The sequence below is a fragment of the Entelurus aequoreus genome, linkage group LG20 (assembly GCF_033978785.1).
Source record: "Entelurus aequoreus isolate RoL-2023_Sb linkage group LG20, RoL_Eaeq_v1.1, whole genome shotgun sequence".
In the NCBI taxonomy this organism is placed as follows: domain Eukaryota; kingdom Metazoa; phylum Chordata; class Actinopteri; order Syngnathiformes; family Syngnathidae; genus Entelurus; species Entelurus aequoreus.
In genome coordinates, this window is record NC_084750.1 from 25,250,838 (window position 1) to 25,269,489 (window position 18,652).

An 18,652-nucleotide genomic window follows, 5' to 3' on the forward strand; every position below is an offset into this window, starting at 1 on the left:
CAAGTACTTTACTTCGAATCATTACGATGTACGGTTAGCTTTTCCAAACAAAAACGTTTTAGTTTCTCTTTGTCCTTGCGGGGATGGTGGCTAAGACGGCGAACACGCCGACCTTTGACCCCGACCGTTGCCCCCAGTGTACTTTGGAAGGACCGACGATGAGCGCCACACGTTTCTTGTCTGAACTTAGTAAAGTCCTGGACGCGTTGGAGGAGCCTGTATGTTTTATTAGCCTTGCGTCCATACTTCATCTTTTATTGCTCCGCCATATGTGCACAATGTTTGCCTTGGAAGTCTCCCGCTTCTCCTGGCTGCTCGCCGTCGCTCTCAGGCTATTTTTAAACACATATTTGGGAGAAGGGGGTGTTATCCTGGGGGGAGGTGGGGGTTCAGTCGGTGTCACATGAATTCCGATCAGGCAGCCGTCCAGCCCTTCCTCCTCGAGAAGAGGAAGAAGTGTAAAAAGTTAAGTTGTCTCGAAAGAGGGTACATTTATAACACATGCCGTATCAAATAGTGCACCTAGGGCCGTGCACTGAAACTTGGCAAACTTGATCGACTAAACGTGTGAGCAGAGGACTGCGATCTTTAGTGAGCAGAGTAAGGAGCGCAACCCATTAATAGTGTCTGTCTTCATGAATAAGCAGATTAGATGCTGATCATCAGAACGCCCACGATACTGGGAGGAGAAGATGCAAACATGATTATTTGGCGCACGCAGTTTGATATACGTATCAAACATTAGGGTTGTTCGGTATACCGGTATTAGTATAGTACCGCGATACTAATGAAACATATTCGATTCTATACCGCCTCTAAAACGTACCGGTGCCGCTCCCCCCCCCGCGCTCCCATCGTCGTCACGTCGTGTCATTGCTGGTTTACGAGCAGACGAGCATGTTCGGCAGCGCACAATCACGGAGTACTTACAAGCAGACAGTGTGTAGACAGAAAAGGGAGAACGGACGCATTTTGGCTTAAAAACTAACGATAAAGGTGAAGTTATAACACTGAAACGCTCACCGAAAGAGGTGCTTTAAGACATGGCTAGCTAGCTAGCGGCTAAAGTCCAGCCCCAGTCTGCAGTGTTTTAGCTACTTCTAAATCACTAATCCTGGTCTCCATGGCGACAAATAGAATAAGTTTCTTACAAGGATCATCCCTGCAGGACGAGGAATAGCTAAACATGCTTCACTACACACCGTAGCTCACCGGCGTCAAAATGTAAACAAACGCCTTTGGTGGATCTACACCTAACATCCACTGTAATTATACTAAGTACAGGAGCGTATCTAGTCGATACTACTATGATTATGTCAATATTTTTTGCATCACATCTTCTTTTGTTTTTTTAATAAATTAATATAATAACTTATATTATGTTTATAAACTCAGGAAATATGTCCCTGGACACATGAGGACTTTGAATATGACCAATGTATGATCCTGTAACTACTTGGTATCGGATTGATACCCAAATTTGTGGTATCATCCAAAACTGATGTAAAGTATCAAACAACAGAAGAATAAGTGATTATTACATTTTAACAGAAGTGTAGATAGAACATGTTAAAAGAGGAAGTGAATTATATTTATATAGCGCTTTTTCTCTAGTGACTCAAAGCGCTTTTACATAGTGTAACACAATATCTAAGTTACATTTAAACCAGTGTGGGTGGCACTGGGAGCAGATGGGTGAAGTGTTTTGCCCAAAGACACAACGGCAGTGACTAGGATGGCGGAAGCGGGGATCGAACCTGGAACCCTCAAGTTGCTAGCGCGGCCACTCTACCAACCGAGCTATACTGGGGGTGTTACCTGGGGGGAGGTGGGGGTTCAGTCGCTGTCACATGAATTCCGATCAGGCAGCCGTCCAGCCCTTCCTCCTCGAGAAGAGGAAGAAGTGTAAAAAGTTAAGTTGTCTCGAAAGAGGGTACATTTATAACACACATAACATATCAAGTTTTTCAACAAGTAGAAATTGGTGTCGTATCGCAGTGTTGTGCATTACCAACTCAAACACATTTTGTGTTTTAAAAGCTAGCTTATCTCTTGCTGTAGTTAGCTTTTACAGCTTCTGTGTGGAAAACACTGCCCTCCAATATGGTCTGGTGTTTTCCCAACAATAAACCCTGGGTCACCACTGAGCTGTAGGCCCCATTAAACGAGAAGAAGCGGGCTTTCACCTCCGGAAACAAGGAGGAGCTAAGAAGAGTCCAGGGGGATCTTAAATATAAGATCAGGAGGTGTAAGAAGGACTACAAACAAAAACTGGAATAACGTCTGGAACAAAATAACACCCATTAAGTGTGCACCAGCCTGAAACAGATTTCAGGTCATGGACGAGGTGGAAGTTGTCACCAGGCTTCTGCCGACCAAGACTGGGCCAACAATTTTCAGGTTGTTTTTAACATGTTTGACTGGCCCCACTGCAACCTTCACATCCACACCACACCACAACACTCCACACCTGCCCCAGCCGTTTACACCTCAGCATGGTCCACACTTTCCAAACAAACCCCTCTGTCAGCCCTCCACAACCCACAAGCCCAGTTCACCGCACCCAGCCATCACCCACCCAACACTCCATCAGTCTGGATCAATTGAGGAGGGAGTTTGGAAGGAACAAGGTCAGGAAAGCTACAGGCTCAGATGGCATCAGTTCCAGGCTACTCGGGGAATGTGCGGACCAGTTAACTGTTGTGGTCCATTACGTTTTTAACCTGAGCCTCAGCCTGGAAAAAGTCCCTACACTCTGGAAGACCTCCTGTGTGGTTCCAATCCCTAAAACACCTCATCCCAAGGAGCTGAACCACTTCAGACCTGTTGCCCTGACCTACCACCTCATGAAGACCATGGAGTGGATAATCCTCAGCCACCTACGCGTGCAGACAGTGTCAGCAATGGACCCCTTGCAGTTTGCTTAATGTCAAGTCATCAGGGTGGATGATGCCATCATCTTAACTGCTACATTGGGCCCTCACCCACCTGGAGACTGCAGGAAGTGCGGTGAGAGTCATGTTTTTTTACTTCTCCAGTGCTTTCAACACCATACAGCCGGCACTGCTGCGGGTGAAACTGGAAGAGGCGGGAGTGGACCATCACCTTGCTGCATGGATCATTAACTACCTCATCGACAGGCCGCAGTACATGAGTCTGCGTGACTGTTCTTCAGATGTTGTAGTTTGCAGCACTGGTGCTCCCCAAGGAACGGTGCTCTCACCTGTTCACGTTCTGTACCTCGGACTTCAGGCATGACTCCAACCGCTGCCATCTGCAGAAGTTCTCAGACGACTCCGCACTGGTGGGTTATGTGTCTGAGGGGAGCGAGCAGGAATACAGAGAAGTCATCTCAGGCTTCGTTGACTGGTGTGCACGCAATCACCTGCACCTGAACACCAGTAAAACAAAAGAGCTTGTGATTGACTTCCAGAGGTCAGCTCCACCACCCACCACCCACACCATTGAACATCCAAGAGTCAGATATAGAAATAGTGGACTCATTTAAATACCTGGGTGTTCACCTCAACAATAAACTGGACTGGACTGTGCACAAGGAGAGTCAAAGTCGCCTACAACTCTTTGGTAGACTGAGGTCCTTCGGGGTGTGCGGGTCCCTGCTGGGCACCTTTTTACCACACTGTGTCGGCTTCTGCTGTGTTTTATGCTGTGGTTTGCTTAATAAACTGATCAAGAGAGCTGACTTCGTTCTAGGCTGCCCACTAGACAGCATTGAAGAGGTGGCTGAAAGAAGATTGCCGACCAAGTTGACATCCATAATGTCCAATCCCTCTCGCCCCACGCACGACACTATGGGGGGACTCGGAGTAGCTCCTTCAGCAACACACGGTTACATCCACACTGCAACAAGGAGCTCTACCGCAGGTCATGTTTTTTTTCCTAGTGTGCAATACTGATGTAGGTGTTTTTTTGTTGTATTTTATCTTCCATCTATACATATTAATGAGCAATATGTAGTATTTATTAATAAAAATTGTTTTTCATTACGCTTTACTTTTGTTACTGTATGTAAAAACCTGCACTGCAACAACATAATTTCCCCATTGTGGGAGAAATAGCTTAGTTATTATTATACAGGTTACGGAACGTGAATTAAGCATTGTTGACGTTTTTTAAAAGTGATTTAGAGGTAGAATTGATTGCTCCCGTTAGCTGCATTGCTAGCTACCGAGAACGAGCCGATTTTTACATGTTATAAAGCAAAAAAAAACTTTTGTCTTCTTGTCTCTCATGATTGTGAACAATAGGCAACATTCCCCCCAAAAAGTGCAGTTTCCCTTTAATGGGAATCTATTATGCAAAACCAACTTTTCTTACCTATTTTTGTCCTGAAAATGTGAAAATCCAACTGTTGAGGCATGTCGGAGATATTTATAAAACAAACTTGCCTTCCTTCATTCCGTTTGGAATTTGCTCTGTCCTGTGACATTTTTCCCCACTGATGACGTCAGCGGAGTATCTGTATGTTTATGAATTTACCCAAAGTGCTTTGCACAAGTCTGACGCTGTAGTCACGAAGCTCCTTCTTTTTCTCTCATTTTTATTTCAAATTTGCGTATAGTTCTCACTTATATCTGTCTGTAGACTCTCTTTGGAAGCGCTAAAAACTAGAGATGTCCGATAATGGCTTTTTTGCCGATATCCGATGTTCCAATATTGTCCAACTCTTAATTGCCGATTCCGATATCAACCGATACCGATATATATACAGTCGTGGAATTAACACATTATTATGCCTAATTTTGTTGTGATGCCCCGCTGGATGCATTAAACAATGTAACTTTACCATGAATTGATTAACGTAGACTCCGACTTAAACAAGTTGAGAAACTTATTCGGGTGTTACCATTTAGTGGTCAAAATAAATTAACTCCAGTTATGGAAAAAAGTGCCAACATGGCACTGCCATATTTATTATTGAAGTCACAAAGTGCATTATTTTTTTTAACATGCCTCAAAACAGCAGCTTGGAATTTGGGACATGCTCTCCCTGAGATAATCCTAATACCCATTACAACACATATGTCAGAGTCAAGGCCCGCGGGCCATATCCGGCCCGCGAGAAGGTTTTTTACGGCCCTTGGGATGATCTTGATTTATTATTAGAACCGGCCCGCAGACCGCAGATCTTTTTTTTTTTTTTTTTTTTTTTTTTTTTTTTTTTTTTTTTTTAGACCGCAGATCTTTTACACGCACCAAGCGGATGCCGGTCCAAGGTTCCGAAAGGGGGCGAGCGGCCCGCCGGGACGCGCCTGCCGGCCGAAGGGCTGCAGCCCGGCCGTCAGTCGCGGAGCCCGCCGTGCCACGCGCGCCAAGGGGGCGGGCCGAAACCCGGCCCCGAGGCCCTGAGACTTCTGCTTTGTTTCCCCAAACCGCGCGTCACCGCCGGGCCCGCACCACCGTCGGGCTGCAGCCCGAGCGTCGGTGGCGGAACCCGTCATGTGCCGCGCGCGCCAAGCGGAGCGGGGGGGTCAAGCGGGCCGAAACCCGCAGGCCACCCCCTCACCACGAGGCCCTGAGACTTCTGCGTTTGACCCCTACGCGCGGCCCGTCGGGACGCGCCCGCCGTCAAGCCACGAGGGCCAGCCGTCGGGTCGCGGAGCCCGCCGTGCCAGGCGCGCCAAGGGGCGGGCCGAAACCAGCGGGGGGTTTCGGGCACCCAACTCGCCTCCCTCCCACGGAGGGAGGAGGGGGGTTTAATGTGAACATTACTGTGCAATCACATATTTAGAGTTTTTACTCAATTCAAGTTTAAAAGTTAAAGTTTAATATTTGTTTTCACTGCATGTTACTTCTCCTTAAACAAAGTGTTGTTTTTGATTTATAGATTTTTGCACTTTATTTTATTGTATTTCAATTTAATTATATTTTAAAAATATTTCAGTTGAGTGGATGATAGAAAATTGCTATTATTGTTTTTTTCTTTGAAGTAAATTTAGCCCACTTTTGCTAAAATAGAAAATATAGGCTACTGATGGTGCCTTGAATACCGGTTTCTTTCATTTAATGTTCATGTTATGGGGATTTTTATATAAAGGAAATTTGTCTTTTGTGTCTGTTGAAAATTAAAGATTACTGACAGAGCCATAAGAAAATATTGCTTTATTTATCTGATCATATTGGAATATATTTGTTAGGTTTTCAGTAGGTTCAATTAGGTTCACTAGACTATATGCGTCATTTAAAAAATTTTCAATGAACATTCGAACAGTCCGGCCCTCGGCTTGTAGCTAAAATTTTTATTTGGCCCTCCGTCCATTTGACTTTGACACCCCTGCATTACAACTATGGGAAATACTATACTTTGGACTTTCACAAAGTGCTAAATTTTTTTATTTTTTTTAAACTTTCCTCAAAACAACAGCTACAAAAACAATGAAGGCTCACAGCTTCAGTCCAGAGTATACTAGAGCATACTTGCCAACCTTGAGACCTCCGAATTTGGGAGATGGGGGTTGAGGTGGGCGGGGTTTGGTGGTAGCAGGGGGTGTATATTGTAGCGTCCCGGAAGAGTTAGTGCTGCAAGGGGTTCCGGGTATTTGTTCTGTTGTGTTTATGTTGTGTTACGGTGCGGATGTTCTCCCGAAATGTGTCTGTCATTCTTGTTTGGTGTGGGTTCACAGTGTGGCGCATATTTGTAACAGTGTTAAAGTTGTTTATACGGCCACCCTCAGTGTGACCTGTATGCCTGTTGATCAAGTATGCCTTGCATTCACTTATGTGTGTGTAAAAGCCGCATATATTATGTGACTGGGCCGGCATGCTGTTTGTATGGAGGAAATGCGCTAAAGACAGTGCCTTTTAAGGCACGCCCCCAATAATGTTGTCCGGGTGGAAATCGGGAGAAATTCGGGAGAATGGTTGCCCCAGGAGATTTTCGAGAGGGGCACTGAAATTTCTGAGTCTCCCGGGAAAGTCGAGAGGTTGAAACCGATACCGATAATTTCCGATATTACATTTTAAAGTATTTATTGACATCTTTACTAAAAACCACAACAAAGATGGCGGGGTGAAGGCACTGTCGAAGTGGAGGTACGTAAATAAGACCCGCCCACAAAACGGCGCAACCTGAATAGACGGTCAGAAAGCGGCTTGAAGATAGTCTGTAAAACATGATCTATGCAACATGTTGACCAAATAACCACCATTACTTGTTATGTAGACCAGTGATTCTCACGAGTGGTATGCGGTATATCACTTGATTATTGTACAGTTTTAATTTTCTATATTCACACACAGTGTTACTGTTCAAACTGTAATGTTACAGTGGCCAAAAATAATGAATATACTTGTCTTTCATGAACAATTAGGCCTACTAGGCTACTATATTTTAAAATAGATCATTCTGGTACTTGGAGAGTCAAGTGTTTTCTGAGGTGCTACTAGGTGGAAAAAAGGCTGACAACTACTGATCTAGACCTCAAGGAAGTGTTTTAAATGTGGAAAAAAATCATAATATGAACCCTTCTATTTACCTTATTGAGTGCGTGACTTGCAACTCCCTGTCAGAACACTAGGGGCAGTGTTTTGTTGGTAGTGGTAAACAATGGGGATTAAAGCGACATCCCAATCGTCGTTCTCGGTGGATCTAATTGAAGTAGAAGATCACTCACTTTTATTGTACAATTGTTCTGAAACCTCTATTTATATCATTGTCACAGAACTACCGTATTTTTCGGACTATAAGGCACACTTAAAATCCTTTTTTTTCTCAAAGCTCGACAGTGCGCCTTATGTAAGGAATAAGTTTGGTTGAGCTTACCCACCTCGAAGCTATTTTATTTGGTACATTGTGTAATGATAAGTGTGACCAGTAGATGGCAGTCAAACATAAGATATGAATGTAGGCTGCACTATGATGGCAATATGTCTCAAGTAAACAACACCAACATTTTATATGTTCCATTGAAAATAAAGAACATTACACACGGCGCTCAAAAATCAATCAAAATGTTTTAGTACGACTTTGGTAAGCTATGAAGCGGCACCGCTTGATGGATTGTCGGCGCATTAAACATACGAGTATTATTATTGTGTGTGTATAAGGTAAGACATTATCTGCCATTTTGTTTCGCAATATTATGCAAAAGCAACTTTTCTTACCTTCTGGTACCTGCTGATCTGTATTTGGGATCTGCGTAAATCCTGAAAAATTGCGCACGTCCCCATTTGTAGTCCGTGCCGACGACGTAGTCGATAAGCTTCTTCTTTTTCTCTATCTTCTTATGTGACATTCAACCTCTGCTGTTGCCATTTCTAATACAAAGTCGTATAAAATTCTTACTTATATCTGTCAGTAAAATCGCCATGAAGGAGTTTACATTATTCACCCAAGGAACTTTAGTCATTAGAGAGTTCCGGTCGGACGGTTTTTCCGGTGTTGTTGTTGTTTACGGATGAGGAGATGCTGCTCCGTTATTGATTGAAGTAAAGTCTGAATGTCATTAAAACAGTTAGCTCCATCTTTTGACACTTGCACGCTACACCGCTACAACAAAGATGGCGGGGAGAAGACTCTGTCGAAGGTGAGCCACGTAAATAAGACCGCCTACAAAACGGCGCATCGGGAAGCGACTGTCAAAGCGGCTTGCAGATGATCTGTAAAACATCATCTATGCAACATTTTCACCAAAGAGCCACCATCACATGTTATGTAGACCAGTGTTTTTCAACCTTTTTTTAGGCGAGGCTCATTTTTTTTATTGAACAAATCTGGAGGCACACCACTAGCAGAAATCATTAGGTAATGAAACTCTGTAGACAATAAAAAGTCGTTGTCGCAATTGTTGGATATGAATTCAAACCATAACCAAGCATGCATCACTATAGCTCTTGTCGCAAAGTAGGTGTACTGTGATGACCTGTCACATCACGCTGTGACTTATTTTGAGTTTTTTGGTGTTTTCCCGTGCGTAGTGTTTTAGTTCTTGTCTTGCGCTCCTATTTTGGTGGCTTTTCCTGTTTTGTTGGTATTTTCCTGTAGCAGTTTCATGTCTTCCTTTGAGCGCTATTCCCCGCATCTGCTTTGTTTTAGCAATCAAGAATACTTAAGTTGTTGCTATCTTTTTTTGTGTGAACATTGTTGATTGTCATGTCATGTACGGATGTACTTTGTGGACGCCGTCTCTGCTCCACACGCTGTAAGTCTTTGCTGTCGTCCAGCATTCTGTTTTTGTTTACTTTGTAGCCAGTTCAGTTTTAGTTTTGTTCTGCATAGCCATCTGTAAGCTTCAATGCCTTTTCTTAGTGGCACTCACTTTTTATTTATTTTTGGTTTAGGCATACCTTTTTACCTGCACGCTGCTTCCCGCTGTCGCCTGCATATTGTAATAACCACAAACCTTCGTCGTCTCACACGACCTATTCCCGACATCTACAAAGCAATTAGCTACCGGCTGCCACCTACTGATATGGAAGAGAATAACACGGTTACTCTGCCGAGCTCTAGACAGCACCGACACTAATCAACGGCGCATTATTTGCGGATTATAATTACTGGTTTGCGAAAAATATTTTTAACCCAAATAGGTGGAACTACATAATCTCCCACGGCACACCAGACTGTGTGCCGCGGCACAGTGGTTGCAAAACACTGATGTAGACCACAAGGAAGTGTTTTACATTTGGAAAAAAATAACAATATGACTCCTTTTAATGCGCCCTATAATCTGGTGCGCCTTTTATATATGAAAAAAGATCAAAAATAGACCATCGGCAGTGAGCCTTATAATCCGGTGCGCCCTATGGTCCGGAAAATACGTTAATATATTTCTTTGCTGAGACACTCCTTTTAATTTGCGTGATGTGTTTCATATTGGCGCTTTCACGGGACGACAAGAGCGCGTGTATTCACTGAAGTGTTCCATCTGAGACAACGCAGAAGAAAACACCACATGGATGGATGAAGACGTCTCATCAGCGAATTTTACAATCCATCCAAACACTGTCGGGATTTTTAATCAGCTTTTTGTCGGCGTCTTTTGCGACTGTGCTCCAGGCGGCGCGAGTCTTGGAAGGGCTGCGAGCAATAACCCTTAAATAATCCCCCAATGATCCCAGGATGCCCCCTAACTTCTACTTCTTAGAGAAGTCCTTATACCTTTTTTTTTCTTCTTTTGTGGTGATTGATTCGGACTGTACCACAGATAAGGGCTTTATTGATAAACCTTGATATTCAGATTTATTAGCGTAATGCTTGCCTATAAAAACAATCAATGTCCGTCTCCAGCCGACGTTGCATCAGCGTGCGATGACAGCTCCTTCCTTCTTTTCATCCTGGCTGCTCTCTGACAAGATTCATTCAGGTCATTAGTGCACTGAACTGTAATCGTTAATTTCTGGTAATTATGGATCCAGATGTTCCATCGGCAGCCTCGTTAGGAGGTTTGACGTCATGATGGACCCTCTGTCCTGAAGGAAATAGTTCAGATTGCATTATATTTTAATTAGATCGTCACCTTGATCATAATTGGGGTTGTACGGTATGAGCGGAGGAGCATGTTCGGCAGCGCACAATCACGGAGTACTTGCAAACAGACAACAGTGTGTAGACAGAAAAGGGAGAACGGATGCATTTTGGCTTGAAAACTAACAATAAAGGTGAAGTTATATCACTGAAACGGCCTCAGGAAGAGGTGCTTTAAGACAGTGGTCCCCAACCACCGGTCCGGGGACTGGTACCGGTCCGTGATGCATTTGCTACCGGGCCGCACAGAAACAATAATTAATTTATAAACTACCGCATTTTCTCCGACTTCACTTTCGCCTGTCCCACTAAACACACCACTAAGCTTGTTAATAGATGTTTATTACAACTCCTTTGTTGTGGTACATGGGACAGTGCACATTAAAGGCCTACTGAAATGAATTTTTTTTATTTAAACGGGGATAGCCGATCCATTCTATGTGTCATACTTGATCATTTCGCGATATTGCCATATTTTTGCTGAAGGGATTTAGTAGAGAACATCGACGATAAAGTTCGCAACTTTTGGTCGCTGATAAAAAAAGCCTTGCCTGTACCGGAAGTAGCGTGACGTCACAAGTTAAAGGGCTCCTCACATTTCCCCATTGTTTACACCAGCAGCGAGAGCGATTCGGACCGAGAAAGCGACGATTACCCCATTAATTTGAGCCGGGATGAAAGATTCGTGGATGAGGAAAGTGAGAGTGAAGGACTAGAGTGCAGTGCAGGACGCATCTTTTTTCGCTCTGACCGTAACTTAGGTACAAGCTGGCTCATTGGATTCCACACTCTCTCCTTTTTCTATTGTGGATCACAGATTTGTATTTTAAACCACCTCGGATACTATATCCTCTTGAAAATGAGAGTCGAGAACGCGAAATGGACATTCACAGTGACTTTTATCTCCACGACAATACATCGGCGAAGCACTTTAGCTACGGAGCTAACGTGCTAGCATCATGCTTAACTGCAGATAGAAACAAAAGAAATAAACCCCTGACTGGAAGGATCGACAGAAAATCAACAATACTATTAAACCATGGACCTGTAACTACACGGTTAATGCTTTCCAGCTTGGCGAAGCTTAACAATGCTGTTGCTAACGACGCCATTGAAGCTAACTTAGCAACGGGACCTCACAGAGCTATGCTAAAACATTAGCTATCCACCTACGCCAGCCAGCCCTCATCTGCTCATCAACACCCGTGCTCACCTGCGTTCCAGCGATCGACGGAGCGACGAAGGACTTCACCCGATCATAGATGCGGTCGGCGGCTATCGTCGGATAGCGCGTCTGCTATCCAAGTCAAAGTCCTCCTGGTTGTGTTGCTGCAGCCATCCGCTAATACACGATCCCACCTACAGCTTTCTTCTTTGCAGTCTCCATTGTTCATTAAACAAATTGCAAAAGATTCACCAACACAGATGTCCAGAATACTGTGGAATTTTGCGATGAAAACCGAGCTTTTTGTATTGGATACAATGTGTCCGAATACTTCCGTTTCAACGATTGACGTCACGCGCATACGTCATCATACATAGACGTTTTCAACCGGAAGTTTAGCGGGAAATTTAAAATTGCACTTTATAAGTTAACCCGGCCGTATTGGCATGTGTTGCAATGTTAAGATTTCATCATTGATATATAAACTATCAGACTGCGTGGTCGCTAGTAGTGGGTTTCAGTAGGCCTTTAATGGACATATAAAATGTAATTGTGCCAGATTGTAGCCAAAGGCTAATTTTTGGGCAGTTTTTATCTGCCACACGTAGAAATCTGGTCCCTGAAAATAATGCATACATTAAACCGGCCCCTCATGGAAAAAAGGTTGGGGAACCCTGTTTTAAGACATGGCTAGCTAGCTAGCGGCTAATGTCCAGTCCCAGTTGGCAGTGTTTTAGCTACTTCTAAATCACTAATCTTGGCCTCCATGGCGATAAAGTAAGTTTCTTACAAGTATCATTATCACTGCAGGAAGAGGAATAGCTAAACATGCTTCACTACACACCGTAGCTCACCGGCGTCAAAATGTAAACAAATGCCATTGGTAGATCTACACCTAACATCCACTGTAATGATACCAAGTACAGGAGCGTATCTAGTCGATACTACTATGATTACGTCGATATTTTCTGGCATCACATCTTTTTTCGTTTTTTTAACATAAACATTGAATATGTCCCTTGACAGGAGGACTTTGAATATGACCATTGTATGATCCTGTAACTACTTGGTATCGGATCGATACCCAAATTTGTGGTATCATCCAAAACTAATGTAAAGTATCAAACAATAGAAGAATAAGTGATTATTACATGTTAACAGAAGTGTAGATAGCACATGTTAAAAGAGAAAGTAAGCAGATATTAAAAGTAAATTAACGAGTAGATTAATAATTCATTGTCCTAAATAATAGAATGATAAATGACACAATATGTTACTGCATATGTCAGCATACTAAATTAGGAGCCTTTGTTTGTTTACTTACTACTAAAAGACAAGTTGTCTCGTATGTTCACTATTTTATTTAATGACAAACTTACAATAAGAAACTTATGTTTAATGTACTCCAAGATTTTTTGTTAAAATAAAGCCAATAATGCAATTTTTTTGTGGTCCCCTTTATTTAGAAATGTATCGAAATAATAATGGTACCAGGACAACACTAATTGTAATTTCTACAAATGACAGTCTGAGTGGATTAATTTTATTTTAATTAGATTTTTATTAATTTTATTGTGTTGTCTTGTATTTTTATTGTATTTTATTTTTGTGTTTTATTGTATTTCATTTTGTTTTGTATTGTATTTATTTTATTACTATTGGAATTGCTGTTTTTTTTCCCTATACGTTTGGACGCCTTCTTGACGCCCTCAACGTGTGTGAAAAGTCCCCATATTTTGCGGCATCAGTGTGTGAATGTGTGTGTGAATGGGTGAATGTGGAAATACTGTCAAAGCGCTTTGAGTTCCTTAAAAAAAAGGTAGAAAAGCGCTATACAAGTATAACCATTACCATATTTTGCAGACACCTTATGTCTGGCAAAATAAAATCTTACATTTTGGGGGTCCCGAAAGTGAAAATTGGCTCTCTAGCGCCACCTTTTTAAAACAGGAAAAATTAGCCCCTTCCACCAGTTGAACGTACCGACACGAAAATGGCAGGAGACGTCTATCATGACGGGATGCACATAAAACTCCAAGGGACCCATACTTGAAATTGAACAGTAAGTCGGCCATCTTGGTTTTCCTCTTTGCAATTGTCAGTGAACAAAAAGGGGTTGTGTTTTAACAAACTCCTCTTAGGGACTTTGGCCAAATGAGTCGCGGTTACAACGACTGATACTACACATGGAGCTGAGGTTAAATTGCGATCAAATTGTTCCTACGCCACCATATGTGGGGGTGGCATGGACCCAAACTTTGCTCCGATGGTTCGCCACTAAACAGGAAACGTTAAAAAACCTTGGCTTCACAAATTCAGATGTTGATCTTATTCGGTAGAAGTGATGATGATGACACCCTGAAGTGCCCAAGTGTTCTTATCTACTTGTAGTGGGTGGAGCTTAGCGGCGAAAACTGCCCCAGGCCATCACCAAATTTTCCTGAGGGAACTCTACCGAAGGAATCAATAAAGTACTATCTATCTATCTATCGATCTATCTAGATATGTGCCTGTACTTGATATCATTACAATGGATGTTAGGTGTAGATCCACCAATGGCATTTGTTTACATTTTGACGCCGGTGAGCTACGGTGTGTAGTGAAGCATGTTTAGCTATTCCTCGTTCTCCGGTGATAATGAACTTGTAAGAAACGTACTTTATTTGTCGCCATGGAGACCAGGATTAGTGATTTAGAAGTCGCTAAAACACTGCCGACGGCGGATGGACGTTAGCCGCTAGCTAGCCATGTGTTAAATCATCTCTTCCTGAGGGTGTTTCAGTGTTATAACTTCACCTTTATCGTTCGTTTTTAAGCCAAAATGCGTCTGTTCTCCCTTTTCTGTCTACACACTGTGTCTGCTTGTAAGTACTCCGTGATTGTGCGCTACCAAAATGCTCGTAAAAACAGCAACGTGACGACGACGCGGGCACGGGGGGACCGGTACTTTTCAGAGGGGGTATCGTACCGGAAATTATTCATTAGTATTGCGATACTATACTAATACCGGTATACCATACAACCCTAGGCTCCACAAATTCAGATCTTGATCTTATTCGGTAGAAATGATGATGATGATGACACCCTGAAGTGCCCGATGGGTCAGTACCTGTTCCTATGTACTGGTAGTGGGTGGAGCTTAGCGGCGAAAAACTGCCCCACGCCATCCCCAATCTCACTGTCATTCCTGCACTTCGAGTGATCAGAGACGGATACTAAACTGATGGGTGGTGATAAATTGCAAAACAATGTTTTGTTAACTTCGATATGATGGTTCGCCACAAAACAGGGAAAGTTAAAAACTATTTTCACAAGTTCAAATCTCGATCAGAATTGGTGTAAATGATGACAGTCTGAAGTGCCTTTGTTTTTGTTTTTATTTCATTTTATTGTATTTTATTTTCCAAGCAGTGGAGCAAGCGCGGCCTTTTTTTTATTAGACGACATAATGAACCATTTGACTGAATATCCCCGAGTCCATTTGCGCAGCGGCAGTCCTGCGACATCGCTTTGTCTCCGCTGGCATCCTCCATGATGTTTTTTTTTTTTTTTTTTTTTACCCGGCACTATTTCCTCCTCGCTTACATTAGCATGATAATGGTCCTGGGGGAAGGGAGGGGGCGGGACGGGGATGCAAAGTGGTGAAGAGGCGAGTGCACTTATTGCAGCGCTGAATGCGCCATCAGTTAAACTAACAGCCCGAATTCCGACATTCATCTCCGCTATCATGGACCGCCTGTCACTTGCACGGGGAAGCTCGAGGCCAAATTATGGGCCGCGCCGTGCTCCTCCGAGTCCCCGCGCCTCCCCCGGTGTAATTACGCTATGCTAATTTTGACCCCCCGTACGCTTTCCATGGCAGGAACAAGGGTTCCCGACGCCTCTCATGTCAGCGTCGGCTGACGGGAAATGAATAAATGTGTTAGCGGAGCACCGCTGCCCTCGATGGAAGTGGGGGGCTGGGGTTGGGGTGGCCTTGAATTGCAGGATATAGGCGGAGCCTGATTCTGTTGTTGTTGGGCGCGCTACAAAAGGTTAGGGGTCATTGTGAGGAAGGTGGCAGGAACCACATGTCCTCTAGGAGAGTGGCCACACCCCCTTTTCCCTGGACGGACAGCGGCCATTGTCAGCCATTTTTCTTAGTCAGCAACACGCCGGGCCGCATTTTTGACATTCCTCGGCCGTCGCAAACACGGAGACAATGAACAAGGTCCTCCACGGTGCATCCCTTTCCCGTTCATGTAAACAGAAACGTTTTAGCTTTCAGCAGGGGTGTCAAACTCATTTTAGACCGGGGGCCGCGTGGAGAAAAATCTACTCCCAAGTGGGCCAAAAATCGCTTACGATAACTTAAAAACAAAGACAACTTCAGATTGTTTACTTTGTTTAAAAATAGAACAACATTCTGGAAATGTACAAATCATAATGTTTTTTTTTTTTTTACACTTACATGTTGCGGTTAATAGTATTCTATCTTTATTTGTCATTATTTATATTTTATATTAGGGATGTCCGATAATGGCCTTTTGCCGTTATCCCGATATTGTCCAACTATTTAATTACCGATACCGATATCAACAGATATATACAGTCGTGGAATTAACACATTATTATGCCTAATTTGGACAACCAGGTATTGTGAAGATAAGGTCCTTTTTTAAAATTTTTTATAAAATAAGATAAATAAATTAAAAACATTTTCTTGAATAAAAAAGAAAGTAAAACAATATAAAAACAGTTACATAGAAAGTAGTAATTAATGAAAATGAGTAAAATTAACTGTTAAAGGTTAGTACTATTAGTGGACCAGCAGCACGCACAATCATGTGTGCTTACGGACTGTATCCCTTGCAGACTGTATTGATATATATATTGATATAAAATGTAGGAACCAGAATATTAATAACAAAGAAACAACCCTTTTGTGTGAATGAGTGTGAATGGGGGAGGGAGGTTTTTTGGGTTGGTGCACTAATTGTAAGTATATCTTGTGTTTTTTATGTTGATTTTAATAAAAATTTAAAAAAAAATTAAAAAAAAAAAACGATACCGATAATAATAAAAAAACTATACCGATAATTTCCGATATTACATTTTAAAGCATTTATCGGCCAATATCGGCAGGCCGATATTATCGGACATCTCTATTTTATATATATTTATATATATTGGTGTTAATTTTCAATCTATCAAGGTAAGAAAACAATATCAAAATCTAATTACAGTATGTTATGTAGTTCGATCATTTTCCTCGACTGATGTACTAACATCATGTGGTTTATTTTGTACATATGTAGCATCATATACTGTACAAAGATACAAATAATTTATATTGCGACATCTAGTGGACACATTTAGAACAGCAGTTTATTTCATTAAAAAATATCAGGTTGATTTCTAAACTTGGCAAACTCATCCCTTAGGGCCGGATCAAACCTGTTCGCGGGCCTGACCCGACCCTAGAGCCATACGTTTGACACCTCTGGCTTTAAGTCTCTGACTTTGTTTTCTTGCGCTAAAACAGCCCGATTCGCCAAATAGTTTCTACTTTTCACGCTTCTATGTGGAGTACACTATTTGGAATAACATCGGGGGCCATGTTGGTCGCTTCAGCTAGTTTACCTGCGCGAGGAAGAGAATGCTACATGCTAATAATACAGGGGTCCCCAACCAATGGACTAGTACCGGTCCGTGACACATTAGCTGCCGGGCTGCACAGAAACAATATATATCGTATTTTCCAGGCTATAGAGTGCAATGGTAAAGAATCTGCACCCACTAAATATCAGGGGGGGAAAAATATTCCGCTATAAGCCGCCGATATATACGTTGTGAAATGAGTTATTTACACATAAAGACTACACATACCTTTAATTGTTTCCTAATGGTGCCTGTAACAGGGCAGTAAAAAAAAACAGAAGTAATCGTCATGGACCCAACTAGCTGCGGAAGCTAGCTCTCCAATCAGCTAAACAGACAAGTGTGCATAAAAACAGTCTTTCACAAATGAGAGGGTTTAGTAAGTATGAATAGTTTTAGTTATATTGTAAAACTTACAGCCGTTGCTTGTAGTGGTGAATGAAGTATCTATACGGGTAAAAACGCTATGGACAGCGTTTACTTATATGACCCAATTCAAACAACCTTTCCTAGTCAAGGTGCAGAGAAAAACAAATACAACCAGCAAAAAAATTCAACAAACATGGTCCCACATAACACATCCTGCTCATTGATTTTGGTGGATATTATAAAAAACGTCCAATCAGCGTAAAAAAATCCAAACTACGGCCATTTAAGTCCATTACAAGGGATGTTGGGAAATTTGCAAAACATTCTCTACACACTTATTCATGTTTGGCGCATTTTAGCTTGCCGTTATATTTCTGATTGATTTAAAAACTTAGAGGTTGTCACGGAAAGTAAACAAGGTAGGGGTCGAATTTTCACATGTTTTTAATAACCAATTGTAATAATTATATATCCATTATATTATTATTTGTAATCGTGTGTGTGTGTGTGTGTGTGTGTACGTGTATACACATATTATATACATATGGAAATGTGTATATATACATATGTAATGTCTATACAGTATGTCTGTGTAATGTGTGTGTAATAATTAATTATATATCCATTATATTATTTGTACGTGTGTGTGTGCGCATATGTACTGTATATACGTGTGTGTGTGTGTGTGTACATATGTACTATATGTATACATATAAATACTTAGTTACTTGCATGCTTTTTTTAAGCCCAATGCGGCCCCCCAGTCAAAAAGTGTGGACACCCCTGGTATATGTAATGTAGTAACTGGTACATTCATAACATGTGATATTTTGCTTATTTTAAGCATACAATGGCATATTAATTTCACAGACTCATCAAAAAGTTAGCTTTTTCCTTCAATAACAACAACACTACTAATCATGGGAGACGTCATGAGAGACAACAAAGACTACTTTGGGACAAAATGATGATCCAGAAACCTAAAGCATCAT

The 18,652-nt window shown here is 42.1% G+C and overlaps 1 pseudogene; it reads left to right on the top strand.

Annotated features, from left to right (window-relative positions):
• LOC133635718 (semaphorin-6D-like) overlaps positions 1-14,870 on the top strand; it is a 259,415-nt pseudogene extending 244,545 nt beyond the window's left edge.
• The last annotated feature ends 3,782 nt before the right edge of the window (positions 14,871-18,652 follow it).